A 5,232-nucleotide genomic window follows, 5' to 3' on the forward strand; every position below is an offset into this window, starting at 1 on the left:
GAGAACATTAGTCTGGTAGGAGTGATATCTACTAGGGTCCTTTCTATGTAAGCTAAACTATGTTTTTCCCTAAAATCTTATCCTATACAGGCTATTAGTTTGTCCTTAAAGGTTATTGAAACTGTCCTTGAGACTTAATTCTTCCAGAGAACTAAGGCTCAAATCTTTGACATAGATAGCTTCCTAGTGGTCCAACCATCAAAATCGGAGCACAAGAAGTCAGGAACTCTTCTGGCAGCCCTGGCATATGTTTTCTGATGAGAGTTCCAATATGGTCATAGCAGTGTGAAAGGTTTGCCCAGCTGAATCAATACTACACACTTGCTGAATATCTTTTCTATGCTGTGGCTAAATAAACTTCCTTTTGTAAACTGTTAGGTTGTGTATTATTTTTTTTATTTCATTCATATCCTCAACTTGAACTAATTGACTGGCTCAAGTCAGGCCTATTGCAAACTTGGCAATAGTAAGATTAGAAGTGATTGACTTTGTTGAAGTTTGGGAAGGGTAAGGTTAATATACAGGAAGACAAATTTTAGATCACCAAAGGCCCTAGATGCCATAGGGTCCTCTGTTATGCCATTGTTCTCATCAGTGCTAGCACATGTCAATGGACTATTCACATTGACCAAGAAGATTAGAGAGTCACGTGTCTGGGAATATTAATAAACTAGAGATAAATATAAAGTGAATCAGCATTTTAAAAAATCATGCCCTGAAGATGATAAATTTTGATACCTATAATTTCTGAGTTTGTGTAAAATTTCAGTGCTGGGGTTTGATAATGATATTTAAACTCATTGGCTTATTGGGAGTCTTTGATACAATACTCTGATGGAGATATTGGAAAGGGCAATGCTGGAGCTTTAACAGGATCCCAGAAACATTTCTAGAATTGTAGATATGGAAAAATATAATATACACCAATTCATTTGCTGAGATTAGCTGGTGGTGGTGCAGGACAATGCATAAATTTCAAAGGAAAGACAGAGGGCCAGAGCCAAATGGCAGAGCAGTGGAAGCAGCCAAGCTCTCCAAAACATTTCTCTTAAACAATTTTAAAATAACACCTTAAATTGATTTTCTGAAGTGGCAAAGCCCACCAAAGATCAAAGTGAGACAATTTTTTCCAGACCAATACAATTTGGGAGATTAGAAGTCTGAGACTGAGGTGGGGATATGGTCTGAATTCACATGTTGACAACACTAGCTATGAGACTTAGAGATGGCAATAGCAGCAGCAGCAACTTCAGAAGCTTTTAAACCAGAGACAGTAAGGGGATCTGGCAACTAGTCAGCAAGAGATGTTTTAGCACTGGGTGCAGGACAGGGCACTGAATGGCAACTCAACAGCCTATGTCCATTTCGAAATCACAATTCCAGGGTGGAGGAGAGTTCTTTAGGTCACAAGGAACAAGAGCCTTGAGAATCAGTATCATTTCTAGTCTCAAGGGAGCACTGACCACATCTATCCCCAGAACATACCACCTTGAGAGCAGTAAAAACTTTCAGACCCCCAGAATTAGCTATGAAAGTAGCAGTGTGAAAAAGCCTGAAGCCTCAGACAGTATATTTCCCCTATCCCCACTGTGGGAATAGAGCCCAATTTTAACATAAAGCCCATAATCAAGAAATAGACTGGAAAAAATGGGCAAACAGCAAAAAAGAATCCCATTATAAAAGCAAAAGAAAACAAAAACTCCTGTGGTGAAAGGAAAGATCAAGACACAAACTCAGAAGAAAACAATGATGTCAAATAGCTACAAGCAAAGTCTCAAAGGAAAAAAATGTGAATTAGACATAATCTCAAAAAGAATTCCTGAAAGTTCTAAAATTTATTTTAAAACTGAAATAAGAGTAGTTGAGGAAAAATTGGGAAAATATATAAAATAAATGCAAACAATTATGAAATGAAAACTAACTGCTTGGTAAAAGAAAAAAACAGTGCTAAAGAAAATAACACCTTAAAAAACAGAATTGGCCAAATGGAAAAAAGGTATAAAACTATGCTGAAGAAAATAATTCCCTAAAATTAGAATTGGGTGAGTGGAAGCAAATGAGACATTAAGAGACACTTAATGATATATCCATGAAAGATCAAGAAACAATGAAACAAAGTCAAAAGAATGAAAACATAAAGAAAATGTGAATTATCTTACAAGAAATAAAAGTCATCTGGAAAACATATTGAGGAGAGATACTATAAGAATTATTGGACTACCTGAAAGCCATGATCAAAGAAAGGGCCCAGATATTATATTGCAAGAAATTATAAAGGAAAACTGCCACAATATGTGAGAGTCAGAGGGTGAAACAGACATTGAAAGAATACAACAATCACCACCTGAAAATTTTCCCAAAATGAAATCTTCCAGGAATATAATAGCCAAATTTCAGGCATCCTAGGTTAAGCAAAATATTTCAAGCAACCAGAAATAAACCATTCAAACATAATTGAATCAAACATACGATCACCCAAGATTTAGGCATTACCATGATAAAAGAGAAGAGGTCTCTGATTATGATATTCTAGTAGACAAAGGAACTAGGATTATAACAAAAAATAACCCATCTAAGAAAATTAATTATAACTCTTCAGGGCAAAATGTAACTTTAATGAAATAGAGAACTTTAAGCACCAATGATGCAAAGTTCAGAGCTAAATAGAAAGTCTGACATTCAAACAGAAGACTCAAGAGAAGCATAGGCCTTTCAGTACCATGATGACAGAGTAAGGAAGGAAACCATCTGAAACCCTCCAAAATACCACTCCAAAGAACTAGAAAACTGCCTCAGAATTTATCTAGAAGCAGGGAAGTAGATTACCTAGTAGATTATCTTTCTCACTGGAGTGGGAGGGGAGAAAAGTCCAAGAGCAGAAGCAACAGAATGAATTTATTACATGAATAAAATAAAGGAAAAAAAACAGATCAATGAATTGGGCATACAATTAAAAAAAAGTAAAAAAAAGAACAAATTGAAAATCCCCAATTAAACACCAAATTAGAAATTCTGAAAATCAAATGAGAGATTAATAAGACTGAAAGTAGGAAAATCAGTGAACTAATAAATGAAACTAGAAGCTGGTTTTATGGAAAAATTATAACAAAATAGATAAATCATTGGTTAATTTGATTTAAAAAAAAGGAAAGAAGGAAACCAAATTATTAAATCAAAAAGGAAGGGATGATATCACCACCAATGAAGAGGAAATTAAGACAATTTTTAAGAACTAGTTTGCCCAATTATATGCCAATCAACTTGACAATCTAAATGAAATGGATGTATATTTAAAATATACAAATTATCCAGATTAACAGAAGAAAAAACAAAATACTTAACCCAATTTTAGAATGAGAAATTAGATAAACCATTAATTCTATAATGCTTTAAATCATTATTGATTAGAGAAATGCAAATTAACACAACTCTAAGGTATCATCTAACACATAACATGACAGAAAAGTAAAATGATAAATACTGGAAGGAATATAGAAAAATAGAGAAAGTAATATACTGTTAACGAGGTTGTAAACCAGAGCAACCATTTTGTAGAACAATTTGGAACTATGATCAAAGTGTCATAAACCTGTGCATACCTTTTGACATAGCAATACCACTACTAGGTCTGTATCAAAAGAGATCAAAGAAAAGGAGAAAAGAAACTCTCTATATAAAAGTATTTATATTAGAAATCAAGGGGATGCCCCTCAACTAGGAAATTGCTGAACAAGTTGTGGTATATGATTATGATGGAATACTACTGTGATGTAAGAAATGATGAAGGGGATTGATTCAGAAAAACCTGGGAAGACAAATTAATGCAGAATGAAGTGAGCAGAGCCAAGTTAACCTTGTACACAGTAATATAAATGTAATAATGATGTTCAAATGTGATTTACCTACTCTGATTAACACAATAATCCAAGACAATTTCAAAGGCAGAGTGATGAAGAATGCTAATTCACTTCCAGAGAGGGATGTGATGAATCAAGTGCATATTGAAACATATTTTTTCACTTTCTCTGTTTCTTGCTTTTTATTATTTTCTTTTTTTCAAGGTTGCTAATATGGAAATATGTCTTACCTGACTTCATATGAATAGCTGAAATCATATTGCTTTCCTTCTTAATGGGTAAAGGACAAAGGGAGAAGATTTGAGTGTTAAAACAATATATATATATACATATATATAAATAAATAAAATGAACAAAAATAAATAAAAGGAGAGACCACTCCCACTCTGCTTTTTATGAATTGGAAATTCTCTGTGGAACTTCTAGTGAGGAGTAGACGAGAGGCTCCTGCAGAGTCAGATTCATCCAAGGTACTATATATTCTTCTCCATCTTTTCAAAACTGGAGACTGATCACAAAAGAGAGAGTACAGTTACTAGCTTAGAGGCATCTCTGTCATTTTTTTTTGTCTTTTCCTTTGAGTATATGTGAGACTGAGGTAGAAATTCCTAGTCTTGGTAGCAGTTTTTTGAGTTTGAAACATCAAAAACTGTTTAGTTCTCCAATTAGAGTTGACTAGCAGGAATTTTCTGCTAAACTGGCTAGGGTGAGCACTGCCAGGAGGAGAGTCCCAAGCCCTGGACTCTCTAGAATCCATTGGAGTGGTCTGAGCCATTCTGTGTGGCCATTCCTTATCTCATCAATATGATGGACTAGGGACAGTGATGTTCCAACCTGTGGCTGATTGGAGCAGATCCTAGTAGCGCCTTGGCACATTCTTTGCTAGTATTTCCTATGACACACTTCTCATATCCCTGAGGTCAGGGGTGTCTACTAACAAACCTAATGGCATTGAGTGGTGAATGGTACTATAGAAAATCTTAAAAAACAAAACAAAACAAAACAACAACCTGTCAGATATATGGATAAGGGAAGATTTTATGACCAAAAAAGATTTAGAGAGCGGATCACAGGAAATAAAATGGATAATTTTGATTACATGAAATTAAACAGATTTTGCACAGATAAATTCAGTGCAGCCAGTTTAGAAGGAAAGCAGGAAACTGGGGGGGAAATAACACACCTTTTTATGATAAAGGCCTCATTATCAGATATATGGAAAATTGAGACAAATTTAGAAAAATGGGTCATTCCGAAATGATAACTGGCAAGAATCTTGCCATTAAAGGATAGAATGTTTTATGAGGAATATGTACCATAGAGACTAAGGAAATTTTTCCTTAAAAGACTAAGAACTCTTGGTAAGAATCTAATC

The sequence above is a fragment of the Petaurus breviceps genome, unplaced genomic scaffold (genome assembly GCF_028583685.1).
Source record: "Petaurus breviceps papuanus isolate PSGF00001 unplaced genomic scaffold, PetGlider_PUasm1.0 175, whole genome shotgun sequence".
Lineage (NCBI taxonomy): Eukaryota > Metazoa > Chordata > Mammalia > Diprotodontia > Petauridae > Petaurus > Petaurus breviceps.